The following is a 20,620-nucleotide window of genomic DNA, read 5'->3' as shown; positions in this document are numbered from 1 at the left end:
TATGTGCATTAAATTTTTCCAGAATTAAGTGACTAACTTTGTACTAAAACAGTGGTATCTCAACGTGTTTGTAACCCGTTATGTCAGCTAGTTTGGGAGGATAACTATTCAGAAAATAGCAACCTAACTTAGCCCCTTAACGCATAAAATTCAAAATTTCAAAAAAATTTGTTCAGTAATCTTGACTAATAATATAAAAGTTGACATCTAGAAATGAGTAGTTAAATGTTTCCTAATTTGATATTTTAATGTCAGTTAACCGGTCATCCCAACCAGTCTGGAGGATAGTGACAAATTCTGTAGTGGCTACCTAATTGTTATTTGTCCAGTTCAAAATTAGTTTGTATCGAAATGCCACAGTTCACGGGCGTAAAGTTAAACATTTATTCGTTAGTCCTTCATTTTCTGCAGAGTTTAAATCTGATATAGAGATCAATAATTACTTTAAGGGAAATCGTAACTCTTCGCACTGGCTGACATCAGGATATGTATATAAAATTAATAGGCGATTTCAGGCTTTCGAAAAGTATACTCCGACGGTAGCGTAAAGTGAATTACTGCTTTATTTTTGGGGAAGGGGAAATTGGGGTTAAAAGGAAGCACTTGGCTTTATTTCCCTTGCTAACTTGAATGAAATGTAGCGTAACTGTTATTTAACAGAATCAATTATATCAGCCACTCATTTCCATCATTCGAGCCCTCACAAATAGTCAATGTTTATTGTTTCTTGGATGAGATATCCATGTATTTAAAAGACTAACATCAGAAATATCATCATGTAAACAGAAGACTAAAATATCATCATACTATACTTCACTTATATAACGGTTTCTTTATATGAGGCGTCTCTAATGTAGTAATATACGTTATTGTTGTAGTTAATGTTTTTCATTGGTTTATTTATTGCTCTAGGAAACTTTTAAATTAATCAATGAATATCTTTAAAAAAACCTATACCTAGAGACACTGTAGTTACTCCAGAAAGTGAAATAACATCGACCTGGTTCTATACACAGGACCGAACATTTGGCCGAATCTGAGGCATTTTTATAGCTGTTCTAAATGCTGGAATACCACTATTCTTAACTCTGAACAGAACTAAACATTCACACCTCACCTTGGAAACATTAGCTTTATATCTGATTTATATGAAAAGAAATAAGCTGTCAAAAAGTGTTAAAAATTATTGTTTTTCCTCTGCATGTTGAAGAGGCAAAACATATAATAAACAAAGGAGGACTTGCGCGAGACAAAATTACGCTGTCAAAAAGTGTTAAAAATTATTGTTTTTCCTCTGCATGTTGAAGAGGCAAAACATATAATAAACAAAGGAGGACTTGCGCGAGACAAAATTACGCTGTCAAAAAGTGTTAAAAATTATTGTTTTTCCTCTGCATGTTGAAGAGGCAAAACATATAATAAACAAAGGAGGACTTGCGCGAGACAAAATTACGCTGTTAGATATTTTTCTGAAGTAGGGTTTCACAACTGTAGCATCTACATTATTGATATTTTTACGAATATTTATTGATAATTTTAATTGTGAATTGTTCTCCACAGTCGCTTAGTTAAACTGATTACTTTAATGGCACGTTCGAAATACGGAATGACGAAGTGGTCTAGTGCTTCTAAGACGCTGCAATACTTCGGATTGAATTTTATTTCAAATTGATTTTAAAATAATAATAAAAACAGTAGTGATGTATGGTTATGGCAAAATATTAAAAAAACAGCCAAATAAGAATAACGGTGTCAGTCATATAAAAAAGGAGCCAAGTTAGAATAATTGGAGTCAGCCATATAGAAATGTGATATCAAAAATATCCAAGTTAGAATAAAGGAGTCAGTCATATAAAAATGTGGTATTAAAAACGTTCAAGTTGAAATAAAGAGGTCAGCCATATCAAGATGTGGCATCAAAAACAGCCAAGTTATAATGAAGGGGGTCAACCATATAAATGTGTGATATAAAAAAGAGTCAAGCTAGAATAAAAGGGTCAGCCATATAAAGATGTCGAATCAAAAGAGAGTCAGAGTAAAATAAAGGGGGCAGAATACGATGGTGTGATATAAAAAAACAGCCAATTTAGGATAAAGGTCAATCCTTGTAAAGATATAATGTAAAAGTGGGTAAGTTAGACAAAGTGCTGAAAACTTGACCCAATTTTTTAATTTAATTGAAACCAATAGCGATATAACAGCAAACAGCCTCTGTTTCCAAGTCAGTGTGTTGCAGTGTATAATATTTTGATATCAGTTAGGCTATTAAGTAATATCACCCACTGTTGTTCTAGATTAGCAGTTCTCCATGAATTTAAGTTTTAATGTAATGTATTTCACTGATGATTTGTTTTGAGCTGCGCATATATTGTTTTGGGGTGCTGTTAGTCTGTCACAAAACGTAGATATATGAACGAAGTTAGTGAAGCTATTTTAACCTTTTTAGAAACTATTACTAATATTTACAATTACAGTATCCCCGCCGCACGTGATGCCGCGTGCCTGCAAGTTTTTCACACCAGCGAACTTTACGTGGAATACCAGAAGAGGTAAATTTTCCCTAGAACTTGATGAACGGGAGAAGGACTCGCGTATTACAATAAAGATTACGTAACTCGAGGAACCCGCCGATTCCCCAGCGTATAATTTCAATGAGAAGTAAGGAGATTGGTTAATTATTGATCAGTAAATTTCTATCGCCAATCGATCACTGTCTAGTTCTATTTTTATCACATCTTGCTTTTAGCCATCACAGAACTAAGTTCTACATCAATTTCAACTTGCGAAAACATACTTCAGGTTCCCGCCATTTTACCGAATCGTCATCACTCATTACTAACATTTTATGACATCCACCAGTAAAAGGGTTCTACATCGGGCTAAAGACACTTGTCTTATTGTTTAAATAAAAAGGATTATAATGATAAGTTTGCAATATTTAGTAACTATTATTTAACCTATTCGTATTTTGTTTTCGATTAAAATAATTTTAGACCTTGAACACATCCCTCTTCATCATCATCAATCGTGGTGGTTCTTTCGCCTCGGACGATTATCGGGAGAGCTCAGAAACTTTTTGGCTCCTCTTCGTCCCGCTTTTGATGTAGGTGAAGGGCTGAACTTGATGTCTGAGATATGTAAAGTGATGTACTAATGTTCTTCTCGAAACAAACGAAACGGCCTTTGTAGAACTTATGGTCCTTCAGGGCGGCGGGGAGTATAAAAATACAATGCCTAGAATTAGATGTGGGAGGAAACGAGAGTGCCCCGAGAAAACCCACTTTCACTGATCAGGTGCCAAAAAGTCTATCTGACCAGTGCCCGAGTCCTGAAAGAATTAGTAACGTGAGAAATTTTAGTAACTTGGTAACACGAGAAGGAAGGAGAGTCATGGAATAATCTTGACAGGGTTTAGGATTGTCATGGGATAGTCAAATGGAACGGGATGCAGCGGAACTGGTAAGGTTTACTGGAGGGAGGCTCTTGTTCTGTGGCGGGGTTGGGTATGTCTTCGTCGTCGCTGGAAGAAGGAGCGAGTGGTTTGGGTGTCGTAGTTCTGGCCGAAGGGCCAGCGTGATTCGTCGAAGGGTCTTGTTTGAAGCGGTGGTGTATGATTGTCGGAGCCGGAACTGGCGTTGGAGGAATTAGGGTCGTTGTGAGTGGGCTCGATAGGCGGCTGGGTCTGAGTTGCTTTTTTTCCTTTGGAACTGTTTGGTGTGAGTAGTTTGATCGGTTAATATAATTGGTTCTGTCATGGTGGAAGAGGCTCAGAACAGTGGTGGGCTGGTTTGTGTAGAGTGATCTGTGATTGTTTTCTTTAGTCTAGCATTAGTTGGCTGTTTTTTGAGTAGAGGTGGTGAGGTTGGCGGAGCTATAGCGGTGTTTGTAGGAGGTGGACGTGGTTTAAGGTGTGTTTTTTCTGCTTTGAAGTGAAAGAGTGAAAGAAGCATCCACGAGAGAGTATGTAGTCTTCAGTTTCCTTGGAGTTGGTAACGATCTTCATGTAGTGGGAAGGCTTTCCACTCTTCTTTGAAATGATTCTATGGACAGCATAGATTTTATGAAATGTCTTGTTCGAGGAAGGAGAGTATTTCATCTGTAGTGATAGTTAAGATTAAAGTTGGCAGGAAGACTGTATGGAGGCTGTTAGGGGGTTGACAAATGACTGGGGGGCTTGTGTTCCATGGGCTGCATAAGGATCTGAGGTCATTGAAAGTCGTGGATTGTCCTCTTGTTCAGGTTACATGCCAATATGCCTTACTCGGCGGTAAACATCCTTTTACAGGGGTTTTCTATCTCTTAGCATTCAGCTTGTATATTCTGTTACGTTATATTTTCGTTTTGTTGCTTGTATTTCACTTATCTCAAAATAGCAAACCATTTTCGTAACTGTTTTAGTATACAGAAAAATAAAATTTATCATGAAAAATAAGACTGTTAAAAACAACGAAAAGACGTCTATACATATTTTTATTTGAAGTTGACAGTCTTTAGAATGAATTTTGTTGAAAAAATTATTTAACGTTTCATCCTGGTTTTCGTAAGTCATTAGCTTCATATTATTAAAATAAAATTGAAAATTAGTATAATATAGCGATTCTTCTTCGAGTTTAACATTCCTTCATGCCTGCATGCATTGCGTCAGCTTCATGTGGACATATGTCACACATTTCCGTATAATTGTAACAACCTCCACCCCGTAACCTCCACCCTGGCTACCCTGAATGGTTTAAAGAATGCAGGATTATTATTTCAGGTTGCTTTCCTATTGATCTGTATATTACGTTACGCATGAAGATTACGTGGCTTTACGAAAGAGCTCGCATCTAGTTATCCACGTTACCTGCGTGCATACTTCCAGTGGAGTATTTGGGTCTAAGAACGTAAGCTCACCCCAGATGTGACTTGTTTAAATGTAAGAACTTGACGCCCCTCATGACTCTCCAATCTATATCATAGTTCCCTTGAATGGTAAATCTGAACAACCAGGTCCTTCTGAATGCAATTTAAATAGTAGTGACGTGTTGACACTTTACATTAAAATGTGTAAAAATGCGAAGTCACATACTCTTTCACATATATCTAAATAATTTTATGTATGATCGAGAAACTCTCTATATCCTGTGGTCACTTCAAAACAAAACACTGACAATTTATCTCCTTGGACACAGCCTTAAATTGTTACAAAAAACTACTCGTTACGTTGTTTTCTAACATAGCCTTGGGTAATCATAAAAAAAAAACTGCTTATTGTGGTATATTCTACGAAAACCTTCGGTAATTATTTAAAAACTGCTTATTACAGTGTTTGCTATAACAGTCTAGAATACTTTTAGAAATACTGCTTAAAATGGTTTTTTAAACACAGTCTTAAATAATGATAGAAATAGTGCTTAACAAGGTGTTTTTTTAAATATAGGTTTGGATAATTATAAAAAGACTGCTTGTTACAGTTGAATAAAATAACGTAGCCTGAAAGTATAATAGTGGATATGGCATACTGAACTAGAACATTATATGTGGATACGGTATATAGTACTAGAACAAAATGTAATATCATTGAACAAAATAACGCAGCTCAGAGTAAATGTTTGATGACACATAAGATAACTGGGATAGTGAAGTTCAACGAGCAGGCAATGGTTAAATATATAATTAAAGTCAACGTCCATACAATGGAGCAGCTACCGAAAATATGTACACTGCATTCTCGGTGATGACGTCACAGAGAATGTACGCTAGGGGGCGTGTGAGAGTCACGTGTCGAGAGCTATTATCCTAGTGTGGAAATGTTGTCTAATAACAGAAGTCGCAGAATCTGATAGACATTGTTAGAACAAGAATCTTGACTTTGGGAATTTGATGGGCCTTGAGTCTATTTTAAACGACAAAAACACTTGTGTAATACAGTTGACAGAAGAATTACAATATTTGGTGTGCAAGATTGATAAAGTATTTGATCACTTTCTTTTGGCATCTTTCTTTCACTGATGTAATAAGTCATCAAAAAACCTCGACTTGAAAGGTTGTCATGTCGAGGCTGAACAACGCCAGTAGTTCGTTTCCAAGTGCTCAGTATTTGCACGGTCATGTAGACAAGCAGTAACGTCTTATAGGCTGACTTCACAACGAGACTTCTAGAACTTTACAGATAGTTTAGACATATAATAAGCTGCGTTTGGGAGAAATACACTTGAAGTATTAGTGAAAAACTTTATATATTATAGTAAGTAAGAGATATTTTTGGGAAAAGCTGTTTTCTTCGACTATGATAAAAACTATTCACTATCTTAACACAACATGAGCCAGCTTGCACTAGTACCACATGTACATATTGCCGCTATTCGCACTTCCTGGCCGGTGTCCGTTGTTTGGCTTCTTCTGTCCTGTATAGTCACAATGTTCTGCACCATAAGCTCCGTCCATCCTGAATGGTACGTTCGAACTGACCCCTTAAATGACAGTTATCTACAGTATAACCGGGGATCAGTTTTATATATGTTAGGCTTAGTAGGTGTGTGTTACCGTTGGCACCAAACTTCTTGTCATACTTTTGGCGTAAACTTTCCGTCTACAGCTTGGCAAGTGGCTTGCGTTTTATATGTAAGCGGTTGTGTATTAATGTATTGTTGTGTTGTATTAATTGTGTTTTGTTTTTGCGCATTTGGACAACGACAACGACAGGCAACTGTGTGGTGTATCGTCTATATTCAGTCAGCAGCAGGTAAATGATTTTATTTTTTGTTTCATTGTAATGTTTTCTACTAAACTGATAGAAAGCTATAACTTCAAAATTTTATGTTTGCAGAAAAGCTTACGTGTTTTATGACATCATGATTACATAACTTATAATTATCACAGAGTTAAAATATGTGTCGTTGTGTATGGTCGTCGAAAAACAGATATTTGTTTTTCTTAAAATTTTCAATTCAGAAAGTGATGTGTCTATATATATACATATACATTCTAAAATTTAAATTCAACCGTGTAGTTTATTTTATGTAGCAAAGGTATTTAAGCAATCTTTCATTGATATATATTTTTTTAAAGATGTCATTAATTACTTACTAAAATATGTAGTCGTGATAACATAACTAATAAATTACCGTTCGTCTGCCTTGAAATTGCGAGATTACCATAGTCAATTAAAATTTATTTAAGTACATTATTTGTTGGAATAAAATTCCACAGAGAAACCAATAAATGAAACGTTTTCTTCACGTTTGTTTATAATCTAATTTCTGTTTTTGAGGTCAACGTTTTAGTTGGTGTTAGGATAAAGTCGTGTATTGTTGTAGTGATATAACCTGTTTGTGTGATGCTTTTGTTACTATGATAGTAATAATACTTCACATGACTTGTGCATGCGTTATATATGTTGTCAAAATGTGTCTGAAGTTTATGTGTTGTAATGTTTCGAGTTATGTTTTGTTGTCAAGATAACATTCCAAATATTGGGGTGTTTATTTTATGGATTGTTTTGTTGTCAAGATGAGTTATCTGTTGTTAACATAATCTCATTCTAAACTATTGGTTTTGTTGTCAAGGTGAGACATCTGTTGTTAACATGATCTCATTCCAAACAATGTCTTGTTTATGAGACATCTATTGCTAACATAATATCATTCCGCTTGCTTATAGACTGGTTTTTCTGTAAAGATGAGGCATCTGTTGTTAAGTAAACATTATTAATGAAATTTGCAACATACTTTGAAAGGTTACATTATAAAAACTCGATTTTAGATTCTGTACACTGTTACTGCTTTAAACTCAGTAAATGTTATTACGACACCATTTCATTGAACATCAGTTTTATTCTTCTTCTATTTCCAGTTTTGTTCCAGACCATGGCTCTGTTGCTCTATCCATTTATTCTGACTACTCACTTTATGCGCTTACACTGTGGGCCGCAAATCAACGTGTTTCAGTCCGCCACCTGTCGTCTTGGTTGGGCCTATATGATGGCCATCACAGGAACTGTGTTAGGTTTCTACTGCCCACTTCTTGGAAAATATTCCTCGTATAATGTGTATAGATCTCACCATGCGAAATACACCAATTCATCCAAGACATTCATCAGTGACCTGCCCCTCTAATCTTTTTGTTCATCAGTAACACTTATTTTGAAAATCTTCTTAAAATACGCTATTTTCACAGAACATATTTTACAAACTTTCTGTGTATTTAAACGCTAAACAGCAGTTTCAAGGGGGTTTTCTTTGAAGTTTGAAGTATTTTTTATCATAAAGAGGGAACATTATCTCTTCTCGAGAAAAAAAAAGAAATATTCGCTAAACAATTAGTACAGTATTAAAACAAAGAATAATTTGAGCGTTTGTCCTCTTCATAGCATCCAGTATTAAGCTGGATTTCCTTCATTACTGTGTTATGCATGTTTCTAAAGTATTGTTGAAGTAATAGTTTTAATTTATTATTCTAGTGATAAAGTTTTCATTACTGAACATACTACAATTATCGTTCATTCTTAAAAACAATCAATCTACTTGATTAGTCGAAATAAGTGAATTTATTTAAAAAAGACAGGTATGTTTACGTTATGTTTTCCCAATAAACAGACAAATAAGTCCACTTGAAAGAGGAGTTAATTCTTAGGTAAAGAAAATAAGAATAAAAACAACAGGTTAAAATACTTTTATTTACTTTCCAGGTTATTGAGCAACTAATGCCTGCGTTCAACGTTCGCCTTGTAGCTTAACTAAAGACCCAATATCTCTAAGACGATCCACTCCCCATCTCTACAAACGTAACAAAATTTGAACAGCGTCAGCTGGCAGCTGGTTTGATAGTACTTACCAAACCGCCTATTCAACTGCAAACTTTATCACACGTTTAAGAGTTTAATAATTTACATTTAGATATGTTTCTATTCTTCCTTTGGATATGAGATCATATTAAAGAGTCAAATAGTCCGATGTTTGTGTGATGTTAACGCTTTAGGTGGCGTATCGTGGAGGCACAATTTAAAGAGCATCTTAAACGAATAAAGAAAACCAGTTCAGCATCTACCAACATTGCAACAACATGTGTGACGTGACCGTTAATGGCAAGACTTCAGCATTCTCTTCTCAGCGGAGAATGAAATCAACCTTGGGATAAAGGAGTCTTTACTCTTCACACAACTGAAACCAGAACTAAACGATAATTACTGTTTATCACACAAATACATCAAAACTGGGAATTATGTGACTCCCATTGTTAACTTTCGTTCATACAAACAGCAAGCGTATTATACGCTTATACATACATAGTAACCTCCTTGAGCAGTAGCCAGTAACAGCAGTACAAGTGCTTCCTATCAAACCTCCCGCTAGGAGCGCTGTGGTTAGCCAGATTACACTTTTCGGGCAGAGGGACCGTCTTAGCGATATAGTGTCTTTGACTTAACTCTTACATACGTTCCGATCGGTGCTTATTCTGAAACATATTCTCGTGACAGTAAAAGGAAGAGAAATGTCCCATCCACACGCACCTGAGAAACAGCTAATTAACTTCACACAACCCAATATCCAAAAAATTTAAAACCATACCAGAGGTAGAAAACTTTGTAAAGTATGTGTATCCGGTTTAAACTTGTATGTGTAATCATGTAAGATTGTTTTAAAGGAAGGAGAATGGGGACAGTAAGTTATTCGATGTATGTATCTCTGTAACAATTATTTTAATACGAACTACAAATAAATGGTTATATATATATATGTTGGATTACGGAATTTGTACATATGAATAATAAACTTGGATTATACAGGAAACAATTTTTTCTAATACACAGGCCTGCGATGGTTTTATTTTCTTGAAATTTTTACAGGTTTTACAGTAATTCCTGTACGCTGAAACCGAAAAGAATATCAATTTTTCTCCATCACGTACAGATTTTTCACAAAACGTCATAATGCAATACAACCCCGGTGGTACAGCTGTATGTCTGCGGAGTTATAACGCTAGAAACCGGGCTTCGATACCCGTGGTGGGCAGAGCACAGATAACCCTTTTTGTAGCTTTGTGCTTAACTACAAACATAACGCAATACATAAAAGAAAGATCACAACACGTAGTTCTGACACTAAAAGACGTAGATTTCACAAAAAGATTTTACATCAATGTTCTTCCCTTTTATTCAGTTTGTTTGTATTTTTGTTAATAAACATAATAAAAAAAAATATACATTGTGGTAAACGAAATAATAATTTGATCTAAGTAAGAGTTTTTTCTTCCCGAATTGTAAAAACTCCTTACGTGATGGAAAAAAAAGAATATTTTTTTCGAAATCTGCGTAGCTGAAGTATCGAAAATCCGTTATTAAACCCAAAACAACTTTTATGGAGTTTAAATTCGCAGGCCTGTGTTATTATTTAAACAAACTCAGACGGACTAGATAGGTGTGGTGGTGGTACAGAACTTACAGTCGTGTGGGAACTCGACACAGTTCGATAGAGTCACCACTATACTGTTAAAACTTCAAAACAGGAACTCCGTGATTATTGAGCCCTGTTAAAGGTAGCGTTTCCAAACACACAGTAGAAACCGTACCAATATCTAGATTTGTTTGTTTGCTTGTTTCAGAGCAAAGCCATATTGTGCTATTTGCTGTGTCCATCGCAGGGAATTGAACCCTGGATTTTAGCGTTTTAAGACTGTAAACTTACCGCTGGCCCACCGGGGGGGGGGGCAATATCTTGATTATTTCCTTTTTGTAACCACACATTCTAACAACCGCGTGACTGACATCTGGAGTGAAATTACTATTTAATTATATCTGTAATATTAAGGAGATGTGTATATATATATGTGCTAACTACTGAGAAGATGTGAGATTTTAGTTAGAAAACTGGAAATACTTGGCAAGAATATTTTATTTTTTTAAGCAGTATTTTCAAATTTCGGAGTATGTCTGTACAATTTTTTAACAGTTTCTCGTTTTTTGAAACTTTCTTGATCCTTTTCTCTTCCTCTTACCAAACTCGAGATTTGTTGACGTTCTTTTGGCTTCTTGTTTGTTTATTTTTGTTAAATTTTAACTTTGTAATAAATAACAGAAAATACATAAACATGGCGATATACTTTCTACGAAACTTTCACATGAAATAATTAATGAAACTTGGTTTCAGTTATGACAGCGTTTCAACCTTTTCTATCGTTTGTGAGGGTGCTTAGACGCACTTTTTTACCATTTGAAAGGTGATGATATCAAAGTTCCGTTACAGCTTCAAAACAAGACAAACCCAACATCAGCCAGTACCACTTAACAAAAGTTACCACTATCTTAGTCTCACTGAACATAGACAGTGGCCGAAAACTAGATCACCTGTATTAGGAGGGCATTTTAAACGTATATCTTTATTCATCTTTCATCTGTGTGAAAAACGGAATTCTATAACTGTATCATCGTCATCATCATTTCTTGAAAATATATCATACTTATGCAAACATGTGTGAGTAATTTAGTTTATTAATCCTGTAGAATGTACTTTGCAACTAAATTAATAACTTGTGTATAATTCAGAATTTTAAAAATGCCCATTTTTTGAAACTCAGAATTCGGAATACCATCATTTTAACTAAGAAATGTCCTGAAAATAGTGTAATAATGATTGAAGTTTTATAAAACAAGATTGATTGGTTATACGTAATTTCTCTGGATATTTGTTAAAAATAATATACTGAACTACATATATATGTGTACATAACTTTTCATTGAATATGGATAATTCCTAGTACGTTTCTAGAGTGAAAGAGAGAGGAGGTTATTTAAAGGCTTGATCTGTCTTTTCTTTTTGATCCATTTACTGGAATATTGACGAATACTATCCCCATCACTAACCCTCGCCAAAGTGTTTTTTTCTCCTGCGTTGCTATCTAAACTACGAACTCTTCCAACTGATGTATAGTGTAGAAGCTAATGTTAAGAAAAGTCTTTGAAAATTTCATTCAGATGATGAGCCGGACGTGATCATTAGTTAGCCTGCCCGGACTGTGAATAGTTTGCGGCAATTTCCGAAGTATTTTGGAACCGTAGGTGCGCTATAAGAGTGACGGTCAAATCCTACTTTTCGGTCAAACAAAGTAAGTGTAACTCTAGTCTATTAATTCAAGGTTAGGAATAGTGATTGTGTTGCTTTGAGCGAAAATTCTGAAATGTACAACATTCAGATCAAGTTGTACGTTGTACGTTTTTTTATCGAGTTCAGTTATTATAAAACTGAAGATAATCTAACAATATTGTTGCTTCTTTCCTAAACGTTTGCTATATAGTGTAGAATTTAAAGTTGAGAAAATCTTTATTGGGTTATTTCTTCACCGTTCTTGGCATTTTAAAGCAGTAAACGGTAATTCAGCTACATTTAAAAGATACAAATTGACTACTCTTATCTGCTCGAATACTTTCAAGCTTATGGTACCCTTTTGTAAGTAGATTTATTTAGGTACACAAGTGATTATGTGTTCCGGAACTCTATGGTGCCACCCAGCCTTGCGGGGAAGTCGTACAACTCGAAGTCGACCTAATCGTGTTAGATAACAGCGAAACGGGCCATTTAGAACGTGAACAAGAGGGAGATGTAATGGCAACGTGAAAGTCTTTTCATCTGTTACGAACAGCCTTGCGACACATAATACAAGTTATTCCAACACATTAGAGAACTCCCTTTCGAAATCTCCGATCACATATTGAAATCAATTTCATGTTATGACTCTTTCACTCCTTTTTATTGGGCAGTACGAATACGGAACACTGTAGCGAAGGAAATACATGTCTATATATTTACAAACTTTTGATGCTTCACTTCCTTATCATCTCCACTTCGTTTCATTTGTTATATTATCTTTACCTCCGAGCACAACCACGTGATAAGATGCGGAAATGTATAATTGGGATACCAGAAACTGCGCTAATACAATATTTGTTTATCAGCATATTAACACTTTTCTTAGACAGATAAATATATATTTAGATATATATTACTACTGAAACATTTGATACTGTTTATAATATAAAATAAATATTAGTGATCAACTATATTAATATACGAAATATATTCGTTCAATAATATTTGCTTCAGCGACTTGATAAAGATTTATGATAACATTAGTTTGTGCACTAATTTTCCTTAATTAAAGTTTCATGCTATTGTGCACTCACTTCATTTACTGACAATTTATGGTTATTGTGCACTCACTTCATTTACTGACAATTTATGGTTATTGTGCACTCACTTTATTTACTGACAGTTTATGGTTATTGTGCACTCACTTTATTTACTGAACGTTTCATGCTATTGTGAACTCATTTTATTTAAGAACATTAATTTTCAGTCCAATTCTCATTGAATCGCAATTCTAATTTCAGATTAGATCTTCGCCAAACACAAATTAACTTGTTTATTAATTGATCTGCACACGATGGGATCAAAAATTTTGGTTTTTATTGTGCTATTTGTCACTCTAAAACCATTTCTTGTCCGTTCCTTATCCATTTGAAATTATTACATATCTTAAAATCACGCTATTTACGAAAGTTATCGTATGAGAAAATATTTCCCATTTCCCCAAGTGGGACAGCGATAAGTTTACGGATTTAGAACGCTAAAATCCGGAGTTCGTTTCTCGACGGTAGACACAGCAGACAGTCTGAAGCAAACATCCTTTCAGGAAAGATCTTAGGTTATCAGTTTCAGTCCTTTATATGACAAAACTGTTATTTAACTTGCTGTTTCAGGCTAGCAATTGTAACTAAATTTAAAGATCTTTAGCATTGTTTTTTTTATCATTATCCTGTACTAAGATATCAATAACAAAACATTTTTCAAAATAATGATTTTTGTAAGCATCACATACAGGATTGGTCTGGCATAGCCAGGTGGTTAGGGCGTTATACTCGCAATAGGTGAATCGTGGTTTCGAATCGTCATCGCCGAACATGCTCGACCTTTCAACCGTGAAGCGTTATACTGTAATGGAAAATCCCACAATTATTTGGCAAAAGAGTAGTCCATGCGAAGGCGGTGTTGATTAGCTACCTTCCCTAATTTAGTAACGGAGAGAAGATGTGCGCCACCAGGTAAAATCTACCCGAGAATCACCGATGGTGCCCCAACGGTCGTAAGCGGCCTCGGTACTCACAGGATTAATATATAAAATATACACACACATTTAACATGAATGTATCTTAAAACTTCTTACCTAAGATAAACTAAATTTCACCAAATCCACACTGAGAACTATAAAGACATGGTGAAGGGTGTGTCAAAAACTGTCACAGAAATTGTTCTGTTCTGGACAGTTTGTTTGCTTCAGAACTTAGCACAATGTTACACAAGGATTAACTGTGCATAGCCGTCTCTAATTTTGAGCTGACAGACTAGACTGGAGGTAGCAAGTAACCAACACCCACCGCCAACTCTTGGGTTACTCCTGTCTGACCGATTAGTAGGATTTGACCGTCACTGTAATAACGTACCCACGGCTCCAAAGTTTGTGGCAATGGACGCGAACCATGAATCCTCGGATTCATAGTCCCGACCGTCTAACCACTTGTGCCATGCTGGTCACGTTCTGGAGAATCTAAAAAAGTGTTCAAAATCGGTAAAACGCGTCTATAACAAAAACTTTATTATTTTTATTTGCAACGTTTCGGGCAGAAGCCCTTCGTCAGGCTGTTTAAACCGTGTCACATAGAAAAAAGGCTTAGACAGAATGGTTGAAGGGTTAGAATATAAAGAGATTATAAATTACGTACATACTGTGTGGAGCACGTTTACAAAAATATTGTTAGAAAAAACATTGTTGAAGCGATTCTATACAGTTTAAAAAAATGGAAAACACGTTCTGGAGAATGTTCATTGGTACTTGCAATATTTTGCACACTGACAAACTCTTTATTAAATTCACTAATCTTGACTTGTTAAAATAACTAAGTCCATTGAAGTAATAAGAATGATAATTCACATTGATATTTGTTACATAACCTTGTTGGACAGAGAAAAAACTTTTAGGGTTCAGTCTTTTATTTAAATGTTTTATTAAAATTCTAATATATATACAATACACTCAATATAAAAACAGAAAGTAATAAACTAAAAATTATACTATACAATTTTGTATAAAGAAAGAAGATCACAAGATTACTCGAGAGTGGATCATAATTAAATAAATTATTAAACAATAAATAATTAGTTATATTTCCTTTATTAACTTTTAGGTAATTTAAACCTCTAACATTTTAATATATATTTTTCAAGTCATACTTTTTTATTTTATGTACAAACTAAAAATATATATATTCATGCTCATTTCATTTTTGTTTGATAGAATATTTACATTAAGGATAAAAAATAATTGAGCTGTAAGAGTTCTCAGTTGTACCACCTGTCGTGAAATTTAATGGCTGTTTTCTGTAGGTTATTAATAAACCTTAATTAATTGAATAAACAACGTCTCTTACTACTCTTCTTTACCCACCCCCAAACACGAACAAACCATAGCCAGCCATCATAATTGAAAAGCCCCCCAGTGGCACAGCGGTATGTCTGCAGTCTGACAACGCTAGGATCCGGGTTTCGATACCTGTGGTGGGCAGAGCACAGATAGCCCATTGTGTAGCTTTGTGCTTAATTATAAACAAACATAATTGAAAGAACTCGGCTGAAGAATGGGGAAACTTTATGTACCTGGAAAGTATTATTTCCCAAGATGGAACACTGGATAAAGAGATCACGTCAAGGATCCAGAAAGCCAGCCAAGCCTTGAGAAGACTGCGCGTCAGAGTCTTGCAGCAAAAAGAAATCCGATTGTCTAAGAAACAAAAAGTATAAAAAGCAGTAGTTCTCATCTTGCTGCTCTACGGTTGTGAAACATGGACCCTCTACTGTAGATATGTGAAACGGCTTAAGCAATTCCACATGCTCTCGCTACTCTCGATCATGAACATCATCTGGCAAGATAGAATTACCAACCAAGAAGTCCTCCATAGAGCATTGAGTCGCTGCTGCTGAAAGCCCAATTTCGAAGGAATGGTCGTGCCATCCAGATAGAGGAAACCAGAATCCCGAAACAGTTCTTCTACGGAGAGCTGAAGCAGGGCATGCGCAACCGAATACACCCCAAAAAGCGCTACAAAAACACTCCGAAATGAAACCTTAAAAAGTGCGGGTTACAGCCTCGCCAGCTGGAAGACTTAGTCAAAGATAAGCCCATCTGTCGTTTATTTATCAGAGAAGACGTCGTGAAACTGCAGGACGACCGCCAACAACGTCTCGCCGCTGAAAGAGAGAAACGTTACAATTCAACATCATTTACTATCTCGATTTCGGACTTCCCATGTGTGTATCCAGCGTTGGACTACGGAACCACATACTGAGTCTTCGAAATGTGCACAACTACAGCCATCGTCGGATCCAACAGACAACCAAAAGGAAAAATGAGGGACCTGTTTAAATGATATAAATATTTTGAAAACTTTCCAGTTATTCAGTTTCCATGCTATATCGGCAACGAGTAGTCCAGAAAGCCATTATAATATCTGGTTTTAGTTACTTTGTTCTTTATGGTAGGTAATGTCTATTACACCCCAGAGGGTGTTGCAGTAGCATATATCATCTGGATTGAAAGGATGAGAACTGTAATATCCTTTGCTGGCTAAGTTTGACGCTATCTGAATGATACACCTGATCAATGCTGTGAAAGAATAAATGTCAGAAGGTGACGCTGTCAACTTGACAAAGAAAGCAAGTTTAACTGTTGAAATCAGGCGATCTTTGGTCAGTTCTCTATCGTTTTCATCGTGACTAGTTCGACAGGGAAGTAAAGCGATCGTCCACTTGTCTTCACAGGTGCGCACACTGTTTTTGTTGTGTCTAAATATAGATGTTTTTCATTGTTTAATCTGTTTATTTCTCACGCAACACAGTCAAGTTGTCTATTACAGAACATTCCCATGTTTGCCTATCTGATACTTGTCGGGAAATTGGTTTTACCTAAAAATATTATTTGTATATATTATTTTCTGTTATACAACAATTTTAATGTGCCATTTTTCTTTTATTTATTGTCTGGCAACCACGATTTTAATGTTCCTTAAAATGTTAGAATTGTTGGGAAGCATACGTATTTTACTGAATTCATTAAAAGTAAATTATTTTCTTACACATTATAGATTTTGTAAATACTAATTATCAAGACCACGGTAGGTGTCGTGGGGCTAAAAAACAAACAAATGAAATCTAAACAGCACGACACCCAGTATGTTATTAACAGGAATGAAAACTTTGTTGTTTTTTTCAACCATCCTTATAATCGCCCCCGTTAATCAAAACTCTCCCATTTTTTGTTTGATAGGTCTGCCAGGTCTCCTTACCTTATACACCACATTTCAAAGACATCGCCTTAACCCTTATTGTTTTACTGCAGGCCAAACTTAGCCTGAAAGTTTGCGTTTCTCCTTCTTCTTGGTGTCCCCCGGTGGGACAGCGATAAGTCTTCGGGTTTACAATGCTAAAATCAGGGGTTCGATTCCCCTCGATGGACACAGCAGATAGCCCGATGTGGTTTTGCTATAAGAAAACACACACACTCTTCTGTGCACCAGTGCAAAAAAAACTTTCCTTTTATCGATTTCTTTCAAATTTGGTTATAATGTGACGATTAATCCCACTATTTGTTGATAAACGAGTAGCCCAAGAGTTGGCGGTGGGTGGTGATGATTAGCTGCCTTCCCTCTAGTCTTTCACTGTTAAATTAGGGACGGCTAGCGCAGATAGCCCTCGTGTAGCTTTGCACAAAATTCAAAACAAACAATAGCATCACACTTCAAACTAATTAAAACACTTCCCGGTGCGTGATTGCTTTCGTTTCCGGCATATAGCTAGCATATTTTATAATATCACTTTATCTACTATATAAAACTAAACAAGAAACATGATATTTATTGAAAAACAACCTGGCTGATAAAGGTATGGACAAAAAGAAAACATCTGAAAGATATAGACTCAAATCTATTGAAGTATTGAAGAAACCCACATGCAATTATAATGTCTCCAAATTGAATAGATGTTTGATGCTAATTATTCCAAACTATATCTGAGTATCAAATTAATGTCCTTTGTGGTTATTTTTAACTAAAGTACAACAAAAAAAGAGTGATATCTAATCAAAACTAGCATAGCTGTAAAAAAAGGCGCGGCAAAAAAAAAGAAAAAGAATTGCGACAGAAAGATGTAAAATTAAAGTTTGCGACCAAAATGAGAAAATATTGAAGATTAAAGTTGTATTCAAGTTATTGTGACTAAGCATTCAAAATTTTACAACACTTGTAGAGTATGCATTTCTACGACAAGAAATGACATGGGCTGCTGTTTTATGTTTAGCTACGCACTGAAAAAAACAAAAAACAGCGGCCCAGGTGATTTCTTGTAGTAGGTATGAATACTCTGCAAATTTTGTAAAACTGTGAATGTTTAGTCACAGTAGTTTGCGTAAAATTTTAATCATCGATATTTTTTCATTTTGGCAGCAAAATTTGATTTCACATCTTTCTGTCGCAATTATTTTCTTTTTTAGCGCATCTTTTGGTACAGCTATGCTGGTTTAGATTAGATTCATTATCACATTACAACAGTAGTAATTAATAAATATATACATATGTAACAAACGTTTCGCTCTACTGAGAGGGAGGAGGAGGAGTAACAGTCTTCATAAATTTAATATATGTTTATTAAGGCTTCGGCATTAATAAGTTCATTCAAAATTATCTAATTTGACTTTTGACCTTTAAGTAATTCAATAATTGTCTGTTTAATCTTGGCTGATATATCAATTTGAAATTTCTAGTTTTGATTACTAGCTTCCACAAATTTCGTACAACAGTTTTTTAAAATAAAATAATATTTTGTACTAAATTGGACACTTTTGCCCTAGTGCTTTATAATATTCAATTCAAACCTTCGAGGGAAGTGAACAGATTTGAGGTAACGAAATAGTAACTTCCCGGTCACATGTATACCGGATGAAAGCGAGATTCTCTCTGTTTGTAGGCAGCGATTTGCAATCTGGGATCGAAACCAATCGCCGAAACATGCTCGCCCTTTCAGCTATGTGGCTGTTACAATGTGATCGTTAATCCCATTATTCGTTGTTAAAAAGTAGCCCTAGAGTTGGTGATAGGTGGTGTTGACTATCTTCCTTCTCTCTAGTCTATCATTTCAAAACTAGGGACAGTTAGCGCAGATAGACCTCGAGTAGCTTTTCGCAAAATTAAAAATCAAAACAAAAAAGATGCATGCATATTTTTTCTAGCGCATTGCGTTTTTTCAGAAATTTGAGTTCTTATTTTTCATTGACCAAAAGTGGGTTTTAACGACGGATTTCGAGCGTAGTGCACTCATAAAAGTTTTACTACCGATTAAGTTATAGTGGATGAATGAGTTTACAAATAAAATGTGAATTTTTAGCGAAAATTTTCATTACATAATTGACGCTGAATTTCCAAGTAACTAGTTGATGTTTAAAAATATTTTCTACAACAATACGTTTGATTGGTAGATAGGTCAGAAAACGAGGATGTTTGAAAGTGTAAAGTCTATCCCCATTCAAAAACCTGATCGGCTTCACCTATTTGTTTAATTAATAATTAAGTGATAGTTTTCCCTAGAAATCCTGACTATATTACTAGAAAACAATCACGAGATGCAGATATAAATAACGTTATCATGTTGGCAATATATACGTTTTGATACTTTACAAGTGGGATGTTAAAACAAAGTACGTCGCAAAAGCTTGTATCTTTAAATGAAATGCCAAAATATCTAGAAGATTTTAATCTTGTAACAGCTGATGCAAAACTGTAATAATGGGAATAGTTGGGATCGCAGTGATCTTATGAGTTCGCTGTGATGGTACGACAGAACTGTAAAACAAATCGTAAGTTTTCATGGGATTGATGACGTATTCTTATCCAAAACTGTTTGCAAGAGAGCAGTATAAGTTGGAATGATTATTTAAAATAATACTGTTGACTACGATAGAGCAACACCGCGTGCGATTATCATCTCATCACTGAATAGGGTTTTGTTGAATATATTTTATTGGCAGCTTCTGATTAAATGGAGCGATATCTAATTATTTTTACAGCACCATTGTAGAATCACACGTGACTGTTTCAAGTCTCCGACTGAGCAGCGTATATTAACTTCCCTCTACATCCAAACTAATCAACTTTCACTGCCTTGTGTAACATATGACTCACAGCTTATATGTCTTAAGAACGTAACGTTATCGAAAATCGCATTCCCCAACGTAGTAGTAGCTCACATGTTCGACTTCTGTTATGGTCTGTCATCCGCTCTATCTAATAACGCCACCAAGCGGTATCCCTAGAGACTAACTTCAAAGGACTTACTGTTTGACGGTCTCTTAGTCAAACTAACTATAAGGTAATGCATAAATGGGCAGGGAAATACTGACTTGTTTAATAGTGGGCACAACTGGACTTACAAAATAACAGTGGCAATGGTAGTACATCTTTTAACAACTGCCTATCTGTCAAGTCTCACATGAAATTGGTTTTAGCAAGAATTTGACAAGAAGTTAAAACACCAATATTTTTCCAATA

At 35.3% G+C, this 20,620-nt stretch overlaps 1 long non-coding RNA gene across 1 annotated transcript; it reads left to right on the top strand.

Annotated features, from left to right (window-relative positions):
- The first annotated feature begins 5,755 nt into the window (after window positions 1-5,755).
- On the top strand, window positions 5,756-9,542 carry LOC106468312. The gene is made up of 2 exons (XR_002612617.1): window positions 5,756-6,724; window positions 7,834-9,542. It is a non-coding gene; the product is annotated as an uncharacterized LOC106468312 (long non-coding RNA).
- Window positions 9,543-20,620: the final 11,078 nt, after the last annotated feature.

Source organism: Limulus polyphemus, unplaced genomic scaffold, assembly GCF_000517525.1.
Source record: "Limulus polyphemus unplaced genomic scaffold, Limulus_polyphemus-2.1.2 Scaffold2960, whole genome shotgun sequence".
Taxonomy (NCBI): domain Eukaryota; kingdom Metazoa; phylum Arthropoda; class Merostomata; order Xiphosura; family Limulidae; genus Limulus; species Limulus polyphemus.
This window is presented reverse-complemented; position numbering and strand designations above follow the sequence as displayed.